General features: G+C 43.7%; 21 non-coding genes and 6 pseudogenes across 21 annotated transcripts; all 27 read left to right on the plus strand.

Moving 5' to 3' along the window:
* Positions 1-955: 955 nt before the first annotated feature.
* On the plus strand, positions 956-1,074 carry LOC142514911 (5S ribosomal RNA). The gene has a single exon (XR_012810784.1). It is a non-coding gene; the product is annotated as a 5S ribosomal RNA (ribosomal RNA).
* Positions 1,075-1,757: 683 nt separating this feature from the next.
* On the plus strand, positions 1,758-1,878 carry LOC142514425 (5S ribosomal RNA). Its single transcript, XR_012810319.1, has one exon. It is a non-coding gene; the product is annotated as a 5S ribosomal RNA (ribosomal RNA).
* Positions 1,879-2,560: 682 nt separating this feature from the next.
* On the plus strand, positions 2,561-2,679 carry LOC142515877 (5S ribosomal RNA). The gene has a single exon (XR_012811697.1). It is a non-coding gene; the product is annotated as a 5S ribosomal RNA (ribosomal RNA).
* Positions 2,680-3,361: 682 nt separating this feature from the next.
* LOC142513854 (5S ribosomal RNA) lies at positions 3,362-3,482 on the plus strand. The gene has a single exon (XR_012809779.1). It is a non-coding gene; the product is annotated as a 5S ribosomal RNA (ribosomal RNA).
* Positions 3,483-4,165: 683 nt separating this feature from the next.
* Positions 4,166-4,286, plus strand: LOC142517302 (5S ribosomal RNA). The gene has a single exon (XR_012813055.1). It is a non-coding gene; the product is annotated as a 5S ribosomal RNA (ribosomal RNA).
* A 683-nt stretch (positions 4,287-4,969) lies between these two features.
* On the plus strand, positions 4,970-5,088 carry LOC142513870 (5S ribosomal RNA). Its single transcript, XR_012809794.1, has one exon. It is a non-coding gene; the product is annotated as a 5S ribosomal RNA (ribosomal RNA).
* Positions 5,089-5,775: 687 nt separating this feature from the next.
* LOC142514427 (5S ribosomal RNA) lies at positions 5,776-5,896 on the plus strand. Its single transcript, XR_012810321.1, has one exon. It is a non-coding gene; the product is annotated as a 5S ribosomal RNA (ribosomal RNA).
* A 682-nt stretch (positions 5,897-6,578) lies between these two features.
* Positions 6,579-6,697, plus strand: LOC142509896 (5S ribosomal RNA). Its single transcript, XR_012808042.1, has one exon. It is a non-coding gene; the product is annotated as a 5S ribosomal RNA (ribosomal RNA).
* A 683-nt stretch (positions 6,698-7,380) lies between these two features.
* On the plus strand, positions 7,381-7,501 carry LOC142514429 (5S ribosomal RNA). Its single transcript, XR_012810322.1, has one exon. It is a non-coding gene; the product is annotated as a 5S ribosomal RNA (ribosomal RNA).
* A 683-nt stretch (positions 7,502-8,184) lies between these two features.
* LOC142514430 (5S ribosomal RNA) lies at positions 8,185-8,305 on the plus strand. The gene has a single exon (XR_012810323.1). It is a non-coding gene; the product is annotated as a 5S ribosomal RNA (ribosomal RNA).
* A 682-nt stretch (positions 8,306-8,987) lies between these two features.
* On the plus strand, positions 8,988-9,101 carry LOC142511153 (5S ribosomal RNA; annotated as a pseudogene).
* A 688-nt stretch (positions 9,102-9,789) lies between these two features.
* LOC142508463 (5S ribosomal RNA) lies at positions 9,790-9,907 on the plus strand. The gene has a single exon (XR_012806674.1). It is a non-coding gene; the product is annotated as a 5S ribosomal RNA (ribosomal RNA).
* Positions 9,908-10,588: 681 nt separating this feature from the next.
* LOC142510852 (5S ribosomal RNA) lies at positions 10,589-10,707 on the plus strand (annotated as a pseudogene).
* Positions 10,708-11,389: 682 nt separating this feature from the next.
* Positions 11,390-11,508, plus strand: LOC142516382 (5S ribosomal RNA). The gene has a single exon (XR_012812179.1). It is a non-coding gene; the product is annotated as a 5S ribosomal RNA (ribosomal RNA).
* A 1,222-nt stretch (positions 11,509-12,730) lies between these two features.
* Positions 12,731-12,849, plus strand: LOC142506499 (5S ribosomal RNA). The gene has a single exon (XR_012804788.1). It is a non-coding gene; the product is annotated as a 5S ribosomal RNA (ribosomal RNA).
* Positions 12,850-13,533: 684 nt separating this feature from the next.
* Positions 13,534-13,652, plus strand: LOC142509387 (5S ribosomal RNA). Its single transcript, XR_012807563.1, has one exon. It is a non-coding gene; the product is annotated as a 5S ribosomal RNA (ribosomal RNA).
* Positions 13,653-14,332: 680 nt separating this feature from the next.
* On the plus strand, positions 14,333-14,451 carry LOC142511361 (5S ribosomal RNA; annotated as a pseudogene).
* Positions 14,452-15,131: 680 nt separating this feature from the next.
* LOC142509550 (5S ribosomal RNA) lies at positions 15,132-15,250 on the plus strand. The gene has a single exon (XR_012807718.1). It is a non-coding gene; the product is annotated as a 5S ribosomal RNA (ribosomal RNA).
* Positions 15,251-15,933: 683 nt separating this feature from the next.
* LOC142510170 (5S ribosomal RNA) lies at positions 15,934-16,052 on the plus strand. The gene has a single exon (XR_012808298.1). It is a non-coding gene; the product is annotated as a 5S ribosomal RNA (ribosomal RNA).
* Positions 16,053-16,736: 684 nt separating this feature from the next.
* On the plus strand, positions 16,737-16,855 carry LOC142516383 (5S ribosomal RNA). Its single transcript, XR_012812180.1, has one exon. It is a non-coding gene; the product is annotated as a 5S ribosomal RNA (ribosomal RNA).
* Positions 16,856-17,536: 681 nt separating this feature from the next.
* On the plus strand, positions 17,537-17,655 carry LOC142510098 (5S ribosomal RNA). The gene has a single exon (XR_012808230.1). It is a non-coding gene; the product is annotated as a 5S ribosomal RNA (ribosomal RNA).
* A 937-nt stretch (positions 17,656-18,592) lies between these two features.
* On the plus strand, positions 18,593-18,711 carry LOC142512744 (5S ribosomal RNA; annotated as a pseudogene).
* Positions 18,712-20,148: 1,437 nt separating this feature from the next.
* Positions 20,149-20,267, plus strand: LOC142508415 (5S ribosomal RNA). Its single transcript, XR_012806627.1, has one exon. It is a non-coding gene; the product is annotated as a 5S ribosomal RNA (ribosomal RNA).
* Positions 20,268-20,946: 679 nt separating this feature from the next.
* LOC142511979 (5S ribosomal RNA) lies at positions 20,947-21,066 on the plus strand (annotated as a pseudogene).
* Positions 21,067-21,751: 685 nt separating this feature from the next.
* On the plus strand, positions 21,752-21,870 carry LOC142510205 (5S ribosomal RNA). The gene has a single exon (XR_012808330.1). It is a non-coding gene; the product is annotated as a 5S ribosomal RNA (ribosomal RNA).
* Positions 21,871-22,550: 680 nt separating this feature from the next.
* On the plus strand, positions 22,551-22,668 carry LOC142507217 (5S ribosomal RNA). The gene has a single exon (XR_012805479.1). It is a non-coding gene; the product is annotated as a 5S ribosomal RNA (ribosomal RNA).
* Positions 22,669-23,344: 676 nt separating this feature from the next.
* LOC142509804 (5S ribosomal RNA) lies at positions 23,345-23,477 on the plus strand (annotated as a pseudogene).
* Positions 23,478-23,973: the final 496 nt, after the last annotated feature.

Consider the following 23,973-nt stretch of genomic DNA (forward strand, 5'->3'; position numbering starts at 1 on the left):
AAAATTGTAGGCTAATTTGATTGTAAACGGGCAAACGGACGAGACTCATTACTACGCAATGAGCTGACGAGATTTTATCCGAATTTCTTCTCTAAGACCCTCTAATTTGCGATTTACCGCTTCTGTTAAGCTTTCGTTTCCTCGAGAAATCCGCTTAGGAAGTTCGAAATTCGATTCCGGTTCCATTTTATCGTATCCCAGGCATAATAACAGCTTTACATTCGTTATTTTCTTCTTCTTATTTTTTTTTCTATTTTCTGGGAACATTTATCGATTTTTGTTGTCGTGAGCCGGTTTTGGGCGGAAGGGTATGACGCAGATGACTCAAATCATCTGAATCTCGATCGGGACCAGATAAAACATGTGAAATGAAAGTAGCTCGGGCACTGCCGGATTTGGACAAAATTGTAGGCTAATTTGATTCTAAACGGGCAAACGGACGAGACTCATTACTACGCAATGAGCTGACGAGGTTTTAGCCGAATTCCTTCTCTAAGACCCTCTAATTTGCGATTTACCGCTTCTGTTCAGCTTTCGTTTTCTCGAGAAATCCGCCTAGGGAGTTCGAAATTCGATTCCTGTTCCATTTTATCGTATCCCAGGCATAATAATAGCTTTACATTCGTTATTTCCTTCTTATTTTTTTTCTATTTTCTGGGAACATTTATCGATTTTTGTTGTCGTGAGCCGGTTCTGTGCGGAAGGGTATGACGCAGATTACTCCGGAGACGGTGAACTCATTAAAAACTATTATTTCGACTATTTTATCCATAATTTACGTAAATGGTCGCGACACGAGGTCTTCCCAGGGAGGTCACCCATCCTAACTCTGCCATCGCGCCAGAAAGCTTAACTTCATGGTTATGATTGGGCGAGAGCAGTGCCGCGTGTTGTCCATCGCCGCCCGCTCCACACGTCTTCGAGGGATATAAGAATAAACATCCCATTCAATGTCGGGTGCGATCATACCAGCACTAATGCACCGGATCCCATTAGAACTACGAAGTTAAGCGTGCTTGGGTGAGAGCAGTACTAAGATGGGTGACCCTCTGGGAAGTCCTCATGTTGCACCCTTTTTCGTGTTTTTCTATTTTTGATTACTTGTTGACAGACGATTTTCGGCTCAAATCATCTGAATCTCGATCGGGACCAGATAAGACATGTGAAATGAAAGTAGCTCGGGCACTGCCGGATTTGGACAAAATTGTAGGCTAATTTGATTGTAAACGGGCAAACGGACGAGACTCATTACTACGCAATGAGATGGCGAGATTTTAGCCGAATTCCTTCTCTAAGACCCTCTAATTTGCGATTTACCGCTTCTGTTCAGCTTTTGTTTTCTCGAGAAATCCGCTTAGGAAGTTCCAAATTCGATTCCGGTTCCATTTTATCGTATCTGAGGCATAATAATAGCTTTACATTCGTTATTTCCTTCTTCTTATTTTTTTTCTATTTTCTGGGAACATTTATCGATTTTTGTTGTCGTGAGCCGGTTCTGTGCGGAAGGGTATGACGCAGATTACTCCGGAGACGGTTAACTCATTAAAAACAATTATTTCGACTGTTTTATCCATAATTTACGTAAACGGTCGCGATACGAGGTCTTCCCAGGGAGGTCACCCATCCTAGCTCTGCCATTGCGCCAGAACGCTTAACTTCATGGTTATGATTGGGCGAGAGCAGTGCCGCGTGTTGTCCATCGCCGCCCGCTCCACACGTACTCGAGGGATATAAGAATAAACATCCCACTCAATGTCGGGTGCGATCATACCAGCACTAATGCACCGGATCCCATCAGAACTCCGAAGTTAAGCGTGCTTGGGCGAAAGCGCAGTACTAGGATGGGTGACCCCCTGGGAAGTCCTCGTGTTGCACCCCTTTTCGTGTTTTTCTATTTTTGATTACTTGTTGACAGACGATTTTCGGCTCAAATCATCTGAATCTCGATCGGGACCAGATAAGACATGTTAAATGAAAGTAGCTCGGGCACTGCCGGATTTGGACAAAATTGTAGGCTAATTTGATTCTAAACGGGCAAACGGACGAGACTCATTACTACGCAATGAGCTGACGAGATTTTAGCCGAATTCCTTCTCTAAGACCCTCTAATTTGCGATTTACCGCTTCTGTTCAGCTTTCGTTTCTCGAGAAATCCGCCTAGGAAGTTCGAAATTCGATTCCTGTTCCATTTTATCGTATCCAAGGCATAATAATAGCTTTACATTCGTTATTTCCTTCTTCTTATTTTTTTTCTATTTTCTGGGAACATTTATCGATTTTTGTTGTCGTGAGCCGGTTCTGTGCGGAAGGGTATGACGCAGATTACTCCGGAGACGGTTAACTCATTAAAAACAATTATTTCGACTGTTTTATCCATAATTTACGTAAACGGTCGCGACACGAGGTCTTCCCAGGGAGGTCACCCATCCTAGCTCTGCCATCGCGCCAGAACGCTTAACTTCATGGTTATGATTGGGCGAGAGCAGTGCCGCGTGTTGTCCATCGCCGCCCGCTCCACACGTACTCGAGGGATATAAGAATAAACATCCCACTCAATGTCGGGTGCGATCATACCAGCACTAATGCACCGGATCCCATCAGAACTCCGAAGTTAAGCGTGCTTGGGCGAGAGCAGTACTAGGATGGGTGACCCCCTGGGAAGTCCTCGTGTTGCACCCTTTTCGTGTTTTTCTATTTTTGATTACTTGTTGACAGACGATTTTCGGCTCAAATCATCTGAATCTCGATCGGGACCAGATAAGACATGTGAAATGAAAGTAGCTCGGGCACTGCCGGATTTGGACAAAATTGTAGGCTAATTTGATTGTAAACGGGCAAACGGACGAGACTCATTACTACGCAATGAGCTGACGAGATTTTAGCCGAATTCCTTCTCTAAGACCCTCTAATTTGCGATTTACCGCTTCTGTTAAGCTTTCGTTTCCTCGAGAAATCCGCTTAGGAAGTTCGAAATTCGATTCCGGTTCCATTTTATCGTATCCCAGGCATAATAACAGCTTTACATTCGTTATTTCTTCTTCTTATTTTTTTTTCTATTTTCTGGGAACATTTATCGATTTTTGTTGTCGTGAGCCGGTTCTGTGCGGAAGAGTATGACGCAGATTACTCCGGAGACGGTGAACTCATTAAAAACAATTATTTCGACTGTTTTATCCATAATTTACGTAAACGGTCGCGACACGAGGTCTTCCCAGGGAGGTCACCCATCATAGCTCTGCCATCGCGTCAGAACGCTTAACTTCATGGTTATGATTGGGCGAGAGCAGTGCCGCGTGTTGTCCATCGCCGCCCGCTCCACACGTACTCGAGGGATATAAGAATAAACATCCCACTCAATGTCGGGTGCGATCATACCAGCACTAATGCACCGGATCCCATCAGAACTCCGAAGTTAAGCGTGCTTGGGCGAAAGTGCAGTACTAGGATGGGTGACCCCCTGGGAAGTCCTCGTGTTGCACCCCTTTTCGTGTTTTTCTATTTTTGATTACTTGTTGACAGACGATTTTCGGCTCAAATCATCTGAATCTCGATCGGGACCAGATAAGACATGTGAAATGAAAGTAGCTCGGGCACTGCCGGATTTGGACAAAATTGTAGGCTAATTTGATTGTAAACGGGCAAACGGACGAGACTCATTACTACGCAATGAGCTGACGAGATTTTAGCCGAATTCCTTCTCTAAGACCCTCTAATTTGCGATTTACCGCTTCTGTTAAGCTTTCGTTTCCTCGAGAAATCCGCTTAGGAAGTTCGAAATTCGATTCCGGTTCCATTTTATCGTATCCCAGGCATAATAATAGCTTTACATTCGTTATTTCCTTCTTCTTATTTTTTTTCTATTTTCTGGGAACATTTATCGATTTTTGTTGTCGTGAGCCGGTTCTGTGCGGAAGGGTATGACGCAGATTACTCCGGAGACGGTTAACTCATTAAAAACAATTATTTCGACTGTTTTATCCATAATTTACGTAAACGGTCGCGACACGAGGTCTTCCCAGGGAGGTCACCCATCCTAACTCTGCCATCGCGCCAGAACGCTTAACTTCATGGTTATGATTGGGCGAGAGCAGTGCCGCGTGTTGTCCATCGCCGCCCGCTCCACACGTACTCGAGGGATATAAGAATAAACATCCCACTCAATGTCGGGTGCGATCATACCAGCACTAATGCACCGGATCCCATCAGAACTACGAAGTTAAGCGTGCTTGGGCGAAAGCGCAGTACTAGGATGGGTGACCCCCTGGGAAGTCCTCGTGTTGCACCCCTTTTCGTGTTTTTCTATTTTTGATTACTTGTTGACAGACGATTTTCGGCTCAAATCATCTGAATCTCGATCGAGACCAGATAAGATATGTGAAATGAAAGTAGCTCGGGCACTGCCGGATTTGGACAAAATTGTAGGCTAATTTGATTGTAAACGGGCAAACGGACGAGACTCATTACTACGCAATGAGCTGACGAGATTTTAGCCGAATTCCTTCTCTAAGACCCTCTAATTTGCGATTTACCGCTTCTGTTAAGCTTTCGTTTCCTCGAGAAATCCGCTTAGGAAGTTCGAAATTCGATTCCGGTTCCATTTTATCGTATCCCAAACATAATAATTGCTTTACATTCGTTATTTTCTTCTTCTTATTTTTTTTCTATTTTCTGGGAACATTTATCGATTTTTGTTGTCGTGAGCCGGTTCTGTACGGAAGGATATGACGCAGATTACTCTGGAGACGGTTAACTCATTAAAAACAATTATTTCGACTGTTTTATCCATAATTTACGTAAACGGTTGCGACACGAGGTCTTCCCAGGGAGGTCACCCATCATAGCTCTGCCATCGCGCCAGAATGCTTAACTTCATGGTTCTGATTGGGCGAGAACAGTGCCGGGTGTTGTCCATCGCCGCTTGCTCCACCCGTACTCGAGGAAAATAAGAATAAATATCCCACTCAATGACGGGTGCGATCATACAAGCACTAATGCACCGGATCCCATCAGAACTCCGAAGTTAAGTGTGCTTGGGCGAGAACAGTACTAGGATGGGTGACCCCCTGGGAAGTCCTCGTGTTGCACCCTTTTTGGTGTTTTTCTTTTTTTGATTACTTGTTGACAGACGATTTTCGGCTCAAATAATCTGAATCTCGATCGGGACCAGATAAGACATGTGAAATGAAAGTAGCTCGGGCACTGCCGGATTTGGACAAAATTGTAGGCTAATTTGATTGTAAACGGGCAAACGGACGAGACTCATTACTACGCAATGAGCTGACGAGATTTTAGCCGAATTCCTTCTCTAAGACCCTCTAATTTGCGATTTACCGCTTCTGTTAAGCTTTCGTTTTCCTCGAGAAATCCGCTTAGGAAGTTCGAAATTCGATTCCGGTTCCATTTTATCGTATCCGAGGCATAATAATAGCTTTACATTCGTTATTTCCTTCTTCTTATTTTTTTTCTATTTTCTGGGAACATTTATCGATTTTTGTTGTCGTGAGCCAGGTTCTGTGCGGAAGGGTATGACGCAGATTACTCCGGAGACTGGTTAACTCATTAAAAACAATTATTTCGACTGTTTTATCCATAATTTACGTAAACGGTCGCGATACGAGGATCTTCCTAGGGAGGTCACCCATCCTAGCTCTGCCATCGCGCCAGAACGCTTAACTTCATGGTTATGATTGGGCGAGAGCAGTGCCGCGTGTTGTCCATCGCCGCCCGCTCCACACGTACTCGAGGGATATAAGAATAAACATCCCACTCAATGTCGGGTGCGATCATACCAGCACTAATGCACCGGATCCCATCAGAACTCCGAAGTTAAGCGTGCTTGGGCGAAAGCGCAGTACTAGGATGGGTGACCCCCTGGGAAGTCCTCGTGTTGCACCCCTTTTCGTGTTTTTCTATTTTTGATTACTTGTTGACAGACGATTTTCGGCTCAAATCATCTGAATCTCGATCGGGACCAAATAAGACATGTTAGATGAAAGTAGCTCGGGCACTGCCGGATTTGGACAAAATTGTAGGCTAATTTGATTGTAAACGGGCAAACGGACGAGACTCATTACTACGCAATGAGCTGACGAGATTTTAGCCGAATTCCTTCTCTAAGACCCTCTAATTTGCGATTTACCGCTTCTGTTAAGCTTTCGTTTCCTCGAGAAATCCGCTTAGGAAGTTCGAAATTCGATTCTGGTTCCATTTTATCGTATCCTAAGAATAATAATAGCTTTACATTCGTTATTTCCTTCTTCTTATTTTTTTTTTATTTTCTGGGAACATTTATCGATTTTTGTTGTCGTGAGCCGGTTCTGTGCGGAAGGGTATGACGCAGATTACTCCGGAGACGGTTAACTCATTAAAAACAATTATTTCGACTGTTTTATCCATAATTTACGTAAACGGTCGCGACACGAGGTCTTCCAGGGAGGTCACCCATCCTATCTCTGCCATCGCGCCAGAACGCTTAACTTCATGGTTATGATTGGGCGAGAGCAGTGCCGCGTGTTGTCCATCGCCGCCCGCTCCACACGTACTCGAGGGATATAAGAATAAACATCCCACTCAATGTCGGGTGCGATCATACCAGCACTAATGCACCGGATCCCATCAGAACTCCGAAGTTAAGCGTGCTTGGGCGAGAGCAGTACTAGGATGGGTGACCCCCTGGGAAGTCCTCGTGTTGCACCCCTTTTCGTGTTTTTCTATTTTTGATTACTTGTTGACAGACGATTTTCGGCTCAAATCAACTGAATCTCGATCGGGACCAGATAAGACATGTGAAATGAAAGTAGCTCGGGCACTGCCGGATTTGGACAAAATTGTAGGCTAATTTGATTGTAAACGGGCAAACGGACGAGACTCATTACTACGCAATGAGCTGACGAGATTTTAGCCGAATTCCTTCTCTAAGACCCTCTAATTTGCGATTTACCGCTTCTGTTAAGCTTTCGTTTCCTCGAGAAATCCGCTTAGGAAGTTCGAAATTCGATTCCGGTTCCATTTTATCGTATCCGAGGCATAATAATAGCTTTACATTCGTTATTTCCTTCTTCTTATTTTTTTTCTATTTTCTGGGAACATTTATCGATTTTTGTTGTCGTGAGCCGGTTCTGTGCGGAAGGGTATGACGCAGATTACTCCGGAGACGGTTAACTCATTAAAAACAATTATTTCGACTGTTTTATCCATAATTTACGTAAACGGTCGCGATACGAGGTCTTCCCAGGGAGGTCACCCATCCTAGCTCTGCCATCGCGCCAGAACGCTTAACTTCATGGTTATGATTGGGCGAGAGCAGTGCCGCGTGTTGTCCATCGCCGCCCGCTCCACACGTACTCGAGGGATATAAGAATAAACATCCCACTCAATGTCGGGTGCGATCATACCAGCACTAATGCACCGGATCCCATCAGAACTCCGAAGTTAAGCGTGCTTGGGCGAAAGCGCAGTACTAGGATGGGTGACCCCCTGGGAAGTCCTCGTGTTGCACCCCTTTTCGTGTTTTTCTATTTTTGATTACTTGTTGACAGACGATTTTCGGCTCAAATCATCTGAATCTCGATCGGGACCAGATAAGACATGTTAAATGAAAGTAGCTCGGGCACTGCCGGATTTGGACAAAATTGTAGGCTAATTTGATTGTAAACGGGCAAACGGACGAGACTCATTACTACGCAATGAGCTGACGAGATTTTAGCCGAATTCCTTCTCTAAGACCCTCTAATTTGCGATTTACCGCTTCTGTTAAGCTTTCGTTTCCTCGAGAAATCCGCTTAGGAAGTTCGAAATTCGATTCCGGTTCCATTTTATCGTATCCGAGGCATAATAATAGCTTTACATTCGTTATTTCCTTCTTCTTATTTTTTTTCTATTTTCTGGGAACATTTATCGATTTTTGTTGTCGTGAGCCGGTTCTGTGCGGAAGGGTATGACGCAGATTACTCCGGAGACGGTTAACTCATTAAAAACAATTATTTCGACTGTTTTATCCATAATTTACGTAAACGGTCGCGACACGAGGTCTTCCCAGGGAGGTCACCCATCCTAGCTCTGCCATCGCGCCAGAACGCTTAACTTCATGGTTATGATTGGGCGAGAGCAGTGCCGCGTGTTGTCCATCGCCGCCCGCTCCACACGTACTCGAGGGATATAAGAATAAACATCCCACTCAATGTCGGGTGCGATCATACCAGCACTAATGCACCGGATCCCATCAGAACTCCGAAGTTAAGCGTGCTTGGGCGAAAGCGCAGTACTAGGATGGGTGACCCCCTGGGAAGTCCTCGTGTTGCACCCCTTTTCGTGTTTTTCTATTTTTGATTACTTGTTGACAGACGATTTTCGGCTCAAATCATCTGAATCTCGATCGGGACCAGATAAGACATGTTAAATGAAAGTAGCTCGGGCACTGCCGGATTTGGACAAAATTGTAGGCTAATTTGATTGTAAACGGGCAAACGGACGAGACTCATTACTACGCAATGAGCTGACGAGATTTTAGCCGAATTCCTTCTCTAAGACCCTCTAATTTGCGATTTACCGCTTCTGTTAAGCTTTCGTTTCCTCGAGAAATCCGCTTAGGAAGTTCGAAATTCGATTCTGGTTCCATTTTATCGTATCCCAAGAATAATAATAGCTTTACATTCGTTATTTCCTTCTTCTTATTTTTTTTTCTATTTTCTGGGAACATTTATCGATTTTTGTTGTCGTGAGCCGGTTCTGTGCGGAAGGGTATGACGCAGATTACTCCGGAGACGGTTAACTCATTAAAAACAATTATTTCGACTGTTTTATCATAATTTACGTAAACGGTCGCGACACGAGGTCTTCCCAGGGAGGTCACCCATCCTAGCTCTGCCATCGCGCCAGAACGCTTAACTTATGGTTATGATTGGGCGAGAGCAGTGCCGCGTGTTTTCCATCGCCGCCCGCTCCACACGTACTCGAGGGATATAAGAATAAACATCCCACTCAATGTCGGGTGCGATCATACCAGCACTAATGCACCGGATCCCATCAGAACTCCGAAGTTAAGATGGGCGAGAGCAATACAAGGATGGGTGACCCCCTGGGAAGTCCTCGTGTTGCACCCTTTTTCGTGTTTTTTTTTTATTTTTGATTACTTGTTGACAGACGATTTTCGGCTCAAATCATCTGAATCTCGATCGGGAACCAGATAAGACATGTGAAATGAAAGTAGCTCGGGCAATGCCGGATTTGGACAAAATTGTAGGCTAATTTGATTGTAAACGGGCAAACGGACGAGAATCATTACTACGCAATGAGCTGACGAGATTTTAGCCGAATTCCTAATCTAAGACCCTTTAATTTGCGATTTACCGCTTCTGTTAAGCTTTCGTTTCCTCGATAAATCCGCTTAGGAAGTTCGAAATTCGATTCTGGTTCCATTTTATCGTATCCCAAGAATAATAATAGCTTTACATTCGTTATTTCCTTCTTCTTATTTTTTTTTCTATTTTCTGGGAACATTTATCGGTTTTTGTTGTCGTGAGCCTGTTCTGTGCGGAAGGGTATGACGCAGATTACTCCGGAGACGGTTAACTCATTAAAAACAATTATTTCGACTGTTTTATCCATAATTTACGTAAACGGTCGCGACACGAGGTCTTCCCAGGGTGGTCACCCATCCTCGCTCTGCCATCGCGCCAGGACGCTTAACTTCATGGTTATGATTGGGCGAGAGCAGTGCCGCGTGTTGTCCATCGCCGCCCGCTCCAAACGTACTCGAGGGATATAAGAATAAACATCCCACTCAATGTCCGGTGCGATCATACCAGCAATAATGCACCGGATCCCATCAGAACTTGAAGTTAAGCGTGCTTGGGCGAGAGCAGTACTAGGATGGGTGACCCCCTGGGAAGTCCTCGTGTTGCACCCCTTTTCGTGTTTTTCTATTTTTGATTACTTGTTGACAGACGATTTTCGGCTCAAATCATCTGAATCTCGATCGAGACCAGATAAGACATGTGAAATGAAAGTAGCTCGGGCACTGCCGGATTTGGACAAAATTGTAGGCTAATTTGATTATAAATGGGCAAACGGACGAGACTCATTACTACGCAATAAGCTGGCGAGATTTTAGCCGAATTCCTTCTCTAAGACCCTCTAATTTGCGATTTTCCGCTTCTGTTAAGCTTCTGTTTCCTCGAGAAATCCGCTTAGGAAGTTCTAAATTCGATTCTTGTTCCATTTTATCGTATCTCAGACATAATAATAGCTTTATATTCGCTATTTTCTTCTTCTTATTTTTTTTCTATTTTCTGGGAACATTTAGCGATTTTTATTGTTGTGAGCCGGTTCTGTGCGGAAGGGTATGACGCAGATTACTCCGGAGACGGTTAACTCATTAAAACAATTATTTCGACTGTTTTAGCCATAATTTACGTAAACGGTCGCGACACGAGGACTTCCCAGGGAGGTCACCCATCCTAACTCTGCCATCGGGCCAGAACGCTAACTTCATGGTTTTTATTGGGCGAGAGCAATGCCGCGTGTTGTCTATCGCCGCCCGCTCCACACGTACTCGAGGGATATAAGAATAAAAATCCCACTCAATGTCGGGTGCGATAATAACAACACTAATGCACCGGATCCCATTAGAACTCCAAAGTTAAGCGTGCTTGGGCGAGAGCAGTACTAGGATGGGTGACCCCCTGCTAAGTCCTCGTGATGCACCCCTTTTCTTGTTTTTCTATTTTTGATTACTTGTTGACAGACGATATTCGGCTCAAATCATCTGAATCTCGATCGAAACCATATAAGACATGTGAAATCAACGTAGCTCGGGCCCTACCGGTTTTGGACAAAATTGTAGCCTAGTTTGATTGTAAACGGGCAAACGAACGAGACTCATTACTCCGCAATGAGCTGGCGAGATTTTAGCCCAATTCCTTCTCTAAGACCCTCTAATTTGCGATTTTCCGCTTCTGTTAAGCTTTCGTTTTATCGAGAAATCCTCTTAGGAAGTTCGAAATTCGATTCTTGTTCCATTTAATCGTATCTTAGGCATAATAATAGCTTTACATTCGCTATTTTCTTCTTTTTATTTTTTTCTATTTTCTGGGAACATTTAGCGATTTATATTGCCGCGAGCCGGTTCTGTGCGGAAGGGTGTGACAAAGATTACTCCGGAGATGGTTAACTCATTAAAAACAATTATTTCGACAGTTTTAGCCCTAATTTACGTAAACGGTGGCGACACGAGGACTTCCCAGGAAGGTGACCCATCCTAGCTCTGCCATCGCGCCAGAACGCTTAACTTCATGGTTCTTATTGAGCGAGAGCAGTGCCGCGTGTTGTCCATCGTCGCCCGCTCCACACGTACTCGAGAGATATAAGAATAAACTTCCCACTCAATATCGGGTGCGATCATACCAGCACTAATGCACCGGATCCCATCAGAACTCCGAAGTTAAGTGTGCTTGGGCGAGTGCAGTACCAGGATGGGTGAGCCCCTTGGAATTCCTCGTGTTGCACCTCTTTTCGTGTTTTTCTATTTTTGATTAATTGTTGACAGACGATTTTTGGCTCAAATCATCTGAATCTCGATCAGGACCAGATAAGACATGTGAAATCAACTTATCTCGGGCACTGCCGGATTTTGACAAAATTGTAGCCGAATTTGATTGTAAACGGACAAACGAATGAGACTCATTACTCTGCAATGAGCTGGCGAGATTTTAGCCGAATTCCTTCTCTAAGACCCTCTAATTTGCGATTTTCCGCTTCTGTTAAGCTTCTGTTTCCTCGAGAAATACGCTTAGGAAGTTCGAAATTCGATTCCGGTTCCATTTTATCGTATCCCAGGCATAATAATAGCTTTACATTCGCTATTTTCTTCTTCTTATTTTTTTTCTACTTTCTGGGAACATTTAGCGATTTTTGTTGCTGTGAGCCGGTTCTGTGTGGAAGGGTATGACGCAGATTACTCCGGAGACGGTTAACTCATTAAAACAATTATTTCGACTGTTTTAGCCATAATTTACGTAAACGGTCGGGACACAATGACTTCCCAGGAAGGTCACCCATCCTAGCTCGGCCATCGCGCCAGAACGCTTAACTTCATAGTTCTGATTGGGCGAGTGCAGTGCCGCGTGTTGTCCATCGTCGCCCGCTCCACACGTACTAGAGAGATATAAGAATAAACATCCCACTCAATGTTGGGTGCGATCATACCTGCACTAATGCACCGGATCCAATCAGAACTCCGAAGTTAAGCGTGCTTGGGCAAGAGCAGTACTAGGATGGGTAAACAAGCAAATGACTGAGACTAAATGCTACGCAATGAGCTGGCGAGATTTTAGCCGAATTCCTTCTCTAAGACCCTCTAATTTGCGATTTTCCGCTTCTGTTAATAGCTTTACATTCGCTATTTTCTTCTTCTTATTTTTTTTATAATTTTAAGAACATTTAGCGATTTTTGTTGTCGTGAGCCGGTTCTGTGCGGAAAAGAGTATGACGCAGATTACTCCGAGTCGGTTAACTCATTAAAAACAATTATTTCGACTGCTTTAGCTATAAATTACGTAAACGGTCGCGACACGAGGACTTCCCATGGAGGTCACCCATCCTAGCTCTGCCATCGCGCCAGAACGCTTAACTTCATGGTTCTGATTTGGCGAGAGCAGTGTCGCGTGTTGTTAATCGTCGCCCGCTTCACACGTACTCGAGAGATATAAGAATAAAAATCCCACTCAATTTCGGGTGCGATCATACCTGCAATAATGCACCGGATCCCATCAGAACTCCGAAGTTAAGCGTGCTTGGGCGAGAGCAGTACTAGGATGGGTGACCCCCTGTGAAGTCCACTTGTTGTATCCCTTTTCGTGTTTTTCTATTTTTGATTAATTGTTGACATACGATTTTCGGCTCAAATCATCTGAATCTCGATCGGGACCAGATAAGACATGTGAAATCAACTTATCTCGGGCACTGCCGGATTTTGACAAAATTGTAGCCGAATTTGATTGTAAACGGACAAACGAATGAGACTCATTACTCTGCAATGAGCTCGCGAGATTTTAGCCGAATTCCTTCTCTAAGACTCTCTAATTTGCGATTTTTCGCTTCTTTTAAGCTTCCGTTTCCTCAAGAAATCCGCTTAGGAAGTTCGAAATTAGATTCCTGTTCCATTTTATTGTATCTCAGTTATAATTACAGCTTAACATTCGCTATTTTCTTCTTCTTATTTTTTTTTCTATTTTCTCGGAACATTTAGCGATTTTTGTTGCCGTGAGCCGATTCTGTGCGGAAGGGTATGACGCAGATTACTCCGGAGACGGTTAACTCATTAAAAACAATTATTTCGACTGTTTTAGCCATAATTTACGTAAATGGTCGTGACACGAGGACTTCCCAGAAAGGTCACCCATTCTAGCTCTACCATCGCGCTAAAACGCTTAACTTCATGGTTCTGATTGGGCGAGAGCAGTGCCGCGTGTTGTCCATCGTCGCCCACTCCACACGTATTCGAGAGATATAAGAATAAAAATCCCACTCAATGTCGGGTGCGATCATACCAGCACTAATGCATCGGATCCCATCAGAACTCCGAAGTTAAGCGTGCTTGGGCGAGAGCAGTACTAGGATGGCTGACCCCCTGGTAAGTCTTCATGATGCACCCCTTTTCGTGTTTTTCTATTTCTGATTACTTGTGTATAGACGATTTTCGGATCAAATCCTCTGAATCTCGATCGTGACCAGATAAGACATGTGAAATCAACGTAGCTCGGGCACTACCGGATTTGGACAAAATTGTAGCCTAGTTTGATTGTAAACGGGAAAACGAACGAGACTCATTACTCCGCAATGAGCTGGCGAGATTTTAGCCGAATTCCTTCTCTAAGACACTCTAATTTGCGATTTTCCGCTTCTGTTAAGCTTCCGTTTCATCGAGAAATCCGCTTAGGAAGTTCGAAATTCGATTCCTGTTCCATTTTATCATATCTTAAGCATTATAATAGCTTTACATTCGCTTTTTTCTTCTACTTATTTTTTTCTATTTTCTTGGAACATTTAGCGATTTATATTGCCGTGAGCCGGTTTTGTGCGGAAGGGTGTGACGCAGATTACTCCGGAGATGGTTAACTCATTAAAAACAATTATTTCGACTGTTTTACCCATAATTTACGTAAACGGTCGCGACACAAGGACTTCCAGAAAGGTCACCCATCCTAGCTCGGCCATCGCGCCAGAACGCTTAACTTCATGGTTTTGATTTGGCGAGAGCAGTGCCGCGTGTTGTCCATCGTCTCCCGCTCCACACGTACTCGAAAGATATAAGATTAAAAATCCACTCAATGTCGGGTGCGATCATACTAGCACTAATGCACCGGATCCCATCAGAACTTCGAATGTAAGCGTACTTGGGCGAGAGCAGTACTAGGATGGGTGACCCCGTGGGAAGTCATCGTATTGTTCCCCTTTTCGTGTTTTTCTATTTTTGATTACTTGTTGACAGGCGATTTTCGGCTCAAATCATCTAAATCTCGATCGGGACCAGATAAGACATGTGAAATCAACGTAGCTCGGGCACTGTCGGATTTGGACAAATTGTAGGCTAATTTGATTGTAAACGGGCAAACGAACGAGACTCATTACTCCGCAATGAGATGGAGGATTTTAGCCGAATTCCTTCTCTAAGACCCTCTAATTTGCGATTTTCCGCTTCTGTTAAGCTTCCGTTTCCTCGAGAATCCACTTAGGAAGTCCAAAATTCGATTCCGGTTCCATTTATCGTATCCCAGGCATAATAATAGCTTTACATTTGCTATTTTCTTATTCTTATTTTTTTTTCTATTTTCTAGGAACATTTAGCGATTTTTGTTGTCGTGAGCCGGTTCTGTAGTGAAGGGTATGACGCAGATTACTCCGGAGAAGGTTAACTCATTAAAAACAATTATTTCGACTGTTTTAGCCATAATTTACGTAAACGGTCGCGACAAGAGGACTACCCAGGGAGGTCACCCATCCTAGCTCTGCCATCGCGCCAGAACGCTTAACTTCATGGTTCTGATTGGGCGAGAGCAGTGCCGCGTGTTGTCCATCGCCGCCCGCTCCACACATACTCGAGGGATATAAAAATAAACATCCCACTCAATGTCAGGTGCGATCATACCAGGATTAATGCACCGGATCCCCTCAGAACTCCGAAGTTAAGCGTTCTTGGACGAGAGCTATACTAGGATGGGTGACCCCTTGGGAATTCCTCGTGTTGTATCCCTTTTCTTGTTTTTCTATTTTTAATTAGTTGTTGACAGACGATTTTCGGCTCAAATCATTTGAATTTCGATCGTGACCAGATAAGACATGTGAAATCAAAGTAGCTCAGGCACTGCCGGATTTGAACAAAATTGTAGCCTAATTTGATTGTAAACGGGCAAACGAACGAGACTCATTACTTCGCAATGAGCTGGCGAGATTTTAGCCGAATTCCTTCTCTAAGACCCTCTAATTTGCGATTTTCCGCTTCTGTTAAGCTTCCGTCTCCTCGAGAAATCCGCTTAGGAAGTCCAAAATTTGATTCCGGTTCCATTTTATCGTATCCCAGGCATAATAATAACTTTACATTCGCTATTTTCTTATTCTTATTTTTTTTCTATTTTCTAGGAACATTTAGCGATTTTTGTTGTCGTGAGCCGGTTCTGTGCGGAAGGGTATGATGCAGATTACTCCGGAGATGGTTAACTCATTAAAAACAATTATTTCGACTGTTTTAGCCATAATTTACGTAAACGGTCGCGACAGGAGGACTTCCTAGGGAGGTCACCCATCCTAGCTCTGCCATCGCGCCAGAACGCTTAACTTCATGGTTCTGATTGGGCGAGAGCAGTGCCGCGTGTTGTCCATCGCCGCCCGCTCCACACATACTCGAGGGATATAAGAATAAACATCCCACTCAATGTCAGGTGCGATCATACCAGCATTAATGCACCGGATCCCCTCAGAACTCCGAAGTTAAGCGTGCTTGGACGAGAGCTGTACTAGGCTGTGTGACCTCTTGGGATTTCCTCGTGTTGCACCCCTTTTCGTGTTTTTCTATTTTTGATTAAATGTTGACAGACGATTTTCGGCTCAAATCATCTGAATCTCGATCGGGACCAAATAAGACATGTGAAATCAAAGTAGCTCAGGCACTGCCGGATTTGGACAAAATTGTAGCCTAATTTGATTGTAAACGGGAAAACGAACGAGACTCATTACTCCGCAATGAGCTGGCGAGATTTTAGCCGAATTCCTTCTCTAAGACCCTCTAATTTGCGATTTTCCGCTTCTGTTAAGCTTCCGTTTCTCGAGAAATCCGCTTAGGAAGTCCGAAATTCGATTCAGGTTCCATTTTATCGTATCACAGGCATAATAATAGCTTTACATTCGCTATTTTCTTATTCTTATTTTTTTTTTTTATTTTTTGGGAGCATTTAGCGATTTTTGTTGTCGTGAGCCGGTTCTGCGCGGAAGGGTATGACGCCGATTACTCCGGAGATGGTTAACTCATTTGAAACAATTATTTCGGCTGTTTTAGCCATAATTTACGTAAACCGTCTAGACACGAGGACTTCCTAGGGAGGTCACCCATCCTATCTCTGCCATCGCGCCAGAATGATTAACTTCATGGTTCTGATTGGGATAGAGTAGTGCCGCGTGTTGTCAATCGCCGCCTGCTCCAAACGTACACGAGGGATAAAAGAATAAACATCCCACTCAAGGTCGGGTGCGATCATACCAGCACTAATGCACCGGATCCCATCAGAACTCCGAAGTTAAGTGTGCTTGGGCGAGTGCAGTACCAGGATGGGTGAGCCCCTTGGAATTCCTCGTGTTGCACCTCTTTTCGTGTTTTTCTATTTTTGATTAATTGTTGACAGACGATTTTTGGCTCAAATCATCTGAATCTCGATCAGGACCAGATAAGACATGTGAAATCAACTTATCTCGGGCACTGCCGGATTTTGACAAAATTGTAGCCGAATTTGATTGTAAACGGACAAACGAATGAGACTCATTACTCTGCAATGAGCTGGCGAGATTTTAGCCGAATTCCTTCTCTAAGACCCTCTAATTTGCGATTTTCCGCTTCTGTTAAGCTTCTGTTTCCTCGAGAAATACGCTTAGGAAGTTCGAAATTCGATTCCGGTTCCATTTATCGTATCCCAGGCATAATAATAGCTTTACATTCGCTATTTTCTTCTTCTTATTTTTTTCTATTTTTTGGTAACATTTAGCAATTTTTTTTGTCGTGAGCCGGTTCTGTGTTGAATGGTATGACGCAGATTACTCCGGAGACGGTTAACTCATTAAAAAAAATTATTTTCGACTGTTTTATCCATAATTACGTAAACGGTCGTGACACGAGGACTTCCCAGGGAGGTCACCCAACCTAGCTCGGCCATCGCGCCAAAACGCTTAACTTCATAGTTTTGATTGGGCGAGAGCAGTGCCGCGTGTTGTCCATCGCCACCCGCTCCACACGTACTCGAGGGATATAAGAATAAACATCCCACTCAATGTCGGGTGCGATCTTACCAGCACTAATGCACCGGATCCCATCAGAACTCCGAAGTTATATGTGCTTGGGCGAGAGCAGTACTAGGATGAGTGACCCCCTGGGCTGTCCTCGTGTTGCACCCCTTTTCTTGTTTTTCTATTTTTGATTACTTGTTAACAGACGATTTTCGGCTCAAATAATCTAAATCTCGATCGGGACCAGATAAGACATGTGAAATCAACGTAGCTCGGGCGCTGCCGAATTTCGACAAAATTGTATCCTAATTTGATTGTAAACGGGCAAACGAACGAGACTCATTACATCGCAATGAGCTGGCGAGATTTTAGCCAAATTACTTCTCTAAGACCCTCTAATTTGCGATTTTCCGATTCTTTTAAGCTTCCGTTTCCTCGAGAAATCCGCTTAGGAAGTCCAAATTCGATTAACGGCTCATTTTATCGTATCTAAGGCATAATAATAGCTTTACATTCGCTATTTTCTTATTCTTATTTTTTTTTCTATTTTCTGGAACTTTTAACGATTTTGTTGTCGTGAGCCGTTCTGGGCTATTTTATTGTAAATGGGCAAAACAACGAGACCCATTGTCTCGAATGGCTGGCGAATTTTTATACGCTTCTGTTAAGCTTTCGTTTTCTCGGAAATCCGCTTAGGAAGTTCGAAATCGATTCCGGTTCCTTTTATCTCATAATGTATCTTTATTCGCTAATTTGTTAACAACAATTCGCTTGAGGATAATGGGGGTCTCTTTTTTTTCTATTTTTTTGGAACATTTATCGATTTTTGTTAGTAGTGAGCTGGTTCTGTGCGAAGAGTATGAAGCAGATTACTCCGGAGACGGTTAACTCATTAAAAAACAATATTCGACTGTTTTATCCATAATTTACGTAAACGTCGCGACACGAGGACTTCCCATGGAGGTCACCCATCCTAGCTCTGCCATCGCGCCAGAATGCTTAACTTCATGGTTCTGATTGGGCGAGAGCAGTGCCGCGTGTTATCCATCGCCGCCAGCTCCTCACATACTCGAGGGATATAAGAATAAACATCCTACTCAATGTCAGGTGCGATCATACAATCACTAATGCTCCACATCCCCTCAGCACTTCGAAGTTAAGCGTGCTTGGGCGAGAGCAGTACTAGGATGGGTGGACCCCTGGGAAGTCCTTGTGTTGCACTCTTTTTCGTGTTTTTCTATTTTTGATTATTTGTTGTCAGACGATTTTCGGCTCAAATCATCTGAATCTCGATCGTGACCAGACAAGACATGTGAAATCAACGTAGCTCGGGCACTGCCGGATTGGAAAATATTGTAGGCTAATTTAATTGTAAACGGGCAAACGAACGAGACTAATTACTCCAGCAATGAGGTGGCGAGATTTTAGCCAAATTCCTTCTCTAAGACCCTTTATTTGCGATTTTCCGCTTCTGTTCAGCTTCCGTTTCCTCGAGAAATCGGCTTAGGAAGTCCGAAATTTGATTCCGGTTTCCATTTTAATATCGTATCCCAAGCATAATAATATCTTTACATTCGCTATTTTCTTATTCTTATTTTTTTTTCTATTTTCTGGGAACATTTAGCGATTTTTGTTGTCATGAGCCGTTTTTGAGCGGAAGGGTATGACGCAGATTACTCCAGAGACGGTTAACCTCATTAAAAACAATTATTTCTACTGTTTTAGCCATAATTTACGTAAACGGTCGCGACACGAGAACTTCCCAGGGATGTCACTCATCCTAGCTCTGCAATCGCGCCAGAACGCTTAACTTCATGTTCTGTAGGGCGAGAGCAGTGCCGCGTGTTGTCCATTCGCCGCCCGCATTCACTCGTACTCGAAGGATATGAGAATAAACATCCCACTCAATGTCAGGTGCGATCATACCATCACTAATGCACCGGATCCCATCAGAACACCCCCTGGGAAGTCCTCGTGTTGCACCCTTTTTCGTGTTTTCCTATTTTTGATTACCTGTTGAACAGACGATTTTCGGCTCAAATCATCTGAATCTCGATCGGGACAAGATAAAACATGTGAAATCAACGTAGCTTGGGCACTGCCGGATTTGGACAAATTGTAGCCTAATTTGATTGTAAAACGGGCAAACGAACGAGACTCATTGCGGACTGGCGAGATTTAGCCGAATTTCATCTCTAAGACCCTCTAATTTGCGATTTTCCGCTTCTGTTAAGCTTCCGTTTCCTCGAAAAATCTTCTTAGGAAGTTCGAAATTCGACCGATCCGTTCCAGTTTTATCATATCTCAGGCATAATAATAGCTTTACATTCGCTATTTTTCTATTCTTATTTTTTCTATTTCTCGAAACATTTATCGATTTTTGTTATCGTTAGCCGAATCTGTGCGGAAGGGTAGTGACACAGATTACTCCGGAGACGGTAAACTCATTAAAACAATTATTTCGTCTGTTTTAAGCATAATTTACGTAAACGCTCGCGACACGAGGACTTCCCGGTAGGTGAACCATCCTAGCTCTGCCATTGCGCCAGAACGCTTCATTTCATGGTTCTCATTGGGCGAGAGCAGTGTCGCTTGTTGTCTATCGTCGCCCGCTAACACGTAACTCGAGGGATATAAGAATAAACACACCCACTGAATGTCGGGTGCGATCATACCAGCACTAATGCACCGGATACCATTAGAACTTCGAAGTTAAGCATGCTTGGGCGAGACCAGTACTAGGATGGGTGACCCCCTGGGAAGTCATCGTGTTGCACCCCTTTTTGTTTTTTTCTATTTTTGATAACTTGTTGACAGACGATTTTTCGCTCAAATCATCTGAATCTCGATCGAACCAGATAAGACATGTGAACTCAACGTGGCTCAGGCACTGCCGGATTTGGACAAAATTGTAGCTAATTGATTGTAAACAGGCAAACGAACGAGACTCATTACTCCGCAATGAGCTGGCGAGATTTTAGCCGAATTTGTTCTTTAAGACCCTCTATATTTGCGATTTTCCGCTTCTGGTTAAACTTCGTTTCCTCGAGAAATCTGCTTAGAAAGTCCGAAATTCGATTCCAGTTCCATTTTATCGTATCTCAGCCATAATAATAGCTTTACATTCGCTTTTTTCTTATTCTTATTTTTTTTCTATTTTCTGAGGAAAATTTAGCGATTTTTGTTGTCGTGAGCCGGTTCTGTGTGGAAGGGTATGACGCAGATTACTCCGGAGACGGTTAACTCATTAAAAACAATTATTTCGATTGTTTTAGCCATAATTTACGGTAAACGATCGTGACACGAGGACTTCCAGGAGGTCCATCCTTGCTCTGCCATCGGCGCCAGAATGCTTAACTTCATGGTTCTGATTGGGCGAGAGCAGTCCCGCGTGTTGTCCATCGCCGCCAGCTCCACACGTACTCAAAGGATATAAGAATAAACATCCCACACAATGTCGTGTGTGATCATACCAGCACTAATGCACAAGATTCCCATCAGAACTCCGAAGTGCAGCGTGCTTGGACGAGAGCAATACTAGGATGGGTGACCCCCTGGGAAGTCCTCGTGTTGCACCACTTTTGGTGTTTTTTCTATTTTGATTACTTGTTGACAACCATTTTCGGCTCAAATCATCTGAATCTCGATCGGGACCAGATAAGACATGTGAAATTAACGTAGCTCGGGCACTGCCTTATTTGGACAAAATTGTAAGATAGTTTGTTTGTAAACGGCCAAACGAACGAGACTCATTGCTCCGCAATGTGCTGGCGAGGATTTTAGCCGAATTGCTTCTCTAAGACCCTCTAATTTGCGATTTTCCTCCGCTTCTGTTAAACTTCTGTTTCCTCGAGAAATCCGTTTAAGAAGTCCGAAATTCGATTCCGATTCCATTTTATCGTATCCCAAGCATAATCATAGCTTTACATTCGCTATTTTCTTATTCTTATTTTTTTCTATTTTCTAGAACATTTTAGCGATTTTTGTTGTCGTGAGCCGTATTCTATGCGGAAGGGTATGATGCAGATTACTCCGGAGACGGTTAACTCATTAAAAACAATTATTTCTACTGTTTTAGCCATAATTTACGTAAACGGTCGCGACACGAGGACTTCCCATGGAGGTCACCCATCCTAGCTCTGCAATCGCGCCAGAACGCTTAACTTCATGGTTCTGTTGGGCGAGAGCAGTGCCGCGGGTTGTCCATCGCCGCCCGCTCCACTCGTACTCGAGGGATATAAAAATAAACATCCCACTCAATGTCGGGTGCGATCATACCGGCACTAATGCACCGGATACCATCAGAACTCAAAAGTTAAGCGTGCTTGGGAGAGAGCAGTACTAGGATGGGTGACCCCTTGGGAAGTCCTCATATTGTACCTCTTTTCGTGTTTTTCTATTTTTGATTAATTGTTGACAGACGATTTTTGGCTCAAATCATCTGAATCTCGATCGAGACAAGATAAGACATGTAAAATCAATGTAGCTCGGGCACTGCCGGATTTGGACAAAATTGTAGCCTAATTTGATTGTAAACGGGCAAACGAACGAGACACATTGCTGCGCAATGAGCTGGCGAGATTTTAATCGAATTCCTTCTCTAAGACCCTCTAATTTGCGATTTTCCACTTCTGTAAAGTTTCCGTTTCCTCGAGAAATCCGCTTAGAAGTCCGAAATTCGATTCCGATTCCATTTTATCGTATCTCAAGCATAATAATAGCTAAACATTCGCTATTTTATTATTCTTATTTTTTTCTATTTTCTGGGAACATTTAGCGATTTTTGTTGTCGTGAGCCGGTTCTGTGCGGAAGGGTATGACGCAGATTACTCCGGAGACGGTTAACTCATTAAAAACAATTATTTCTACTGTTTTAACCATAATTTACGTAAACGGTCGCGACACAAGGATTTCCTAGGGAGGTCACCCATCCTAGTTCTGCAATCGTGCCAGAACCCTTAACTTCATGGTTCTGTTGGGCGAGAGCAGTGCTGCGTGTTGTCCATCGCCGCCCGCTCCACTCGTACTCGAGGGATATAAGAATAAACATCTCACTCAATGCCGGGTGCGATCATACGGGCACTAATGCACCGGATCCCATCAGAACTCCGAAGTTAAGCGTGCTAGGGCGAGAGCAGTACTAGAATGGGTGACCCTCTGGGAAGTTCTCTGTTGCACCCCTTTTCGTGTTTTTCTATTTTTGATTACCTGTTGACAGACGATTTTCGGATCAAATCATCTGAATCTCGATCTGGACCAGATAAGACATGTGAAATCAACGTAGCTCGGGCACTGTCCGATTTAGACAAAATTGTAGCGTAATTTTATTGTAAACGGGCAAACGAACGAGACTCATTGCGGACTGGCGAGATTTTAGCCGAATTTCTTCTCTAAGACCCTCTAATTTGCGATTTTCCGCTTCTGTTAAGCTTCCGTTTCCTCGAGAAATCTGCTTAGGAAGTCCGAAATTCGATTCCGGTTCCATTTTAACGTATCGCAGGCATAATAATAGATTTACATTCGCTATTTTCTTATTCTTATTTTTTTTTCTATTTTCTGTGAACATTTATCGATTTTTGTTGTCGTGAGCCGGTTCTGTGCGGAAGGGTATGACGCAGATTACTCCGGAGACGGTTAACTCATTAAAAACAATTATTTCGACTGTTTTAGCTATAATTTACGTAAACGGTCGTGACACGAGGACTTCCTAGAGAGGTCACCCATCCTAGCTCTGCCATCTCGCCAGAACGCTTAACTTCATGGTTCTGATTGGGCGAGAGCAGTGCTGCGTGTTGTCCATCGCCGCCCGCTCCACACGGACTTGAGGGATATAAGAATAAACATCCCACTCAATGTCGGGTGCGATCATACCAGCACTAATTCACCGAATCCAATCAGAACTGCGAAGTTAAGCGTGCTTGGGCCGGAGTGCTTGGGCGAGAGCAGTACTAGAATGGGTGACCCCCTGGGAAGTCCTCGTGTTGCACTCCTTTTTGTGTTTTTCTATTCTTGATTACTTGTTCACAGACGATTTTCGGCTCAAATCATCTGAATCTCGATCGGGACCAGATAAGACATGTGAAATCAACGTAGCTCGGGCACTGCCGGATTTGGACAAAATTGCAGGCTAATTTGATTGTAAACGGGCAAACGAACGAGACTCATTACTCCGCAATGAGCTGGCGAGATTTTGCCGAATTCCTTCTCTAAAACCCTCTAATTTGCTATTTACCGCTTATGTTAAGCTTCCGTTTCCTCGAGAAATCCGCTTAGGAAGTCCTAAATTCGATTCCGATTCCATTTTATCGTATCCCAGGCATAATAATAGCTTTTCATCCACTATTTTCTTCTTCTAATTTTTTTTCTATTTTCGAGGAACATTTTGCGATTTTTGTGATCGTGAGTCGGTTCTGTGCGGAAGGGTATGACGCAGAATACTCTGGAGACGGTTAACTCATTAAAAACAATTATTTCGATGTTTTAGCT

The sequence above is a fragment of the Primulina tabacum genome, chromosome 10 (genome assembly GCF_025594145.1).
Source record: "Primulina tabacum isolate GXHZ01 chromosome 10, ASM2559414v2, whole genome shotgun sequence".
In the NCBI taxonomy this organism is placed as follows: domain Eukaryota; kingdom Viridiplantae; phylum Streptophyta; class Magnoliopsida; order Lamiales; family Gesneriaceae; genus Primulina; species Primulina tabacum.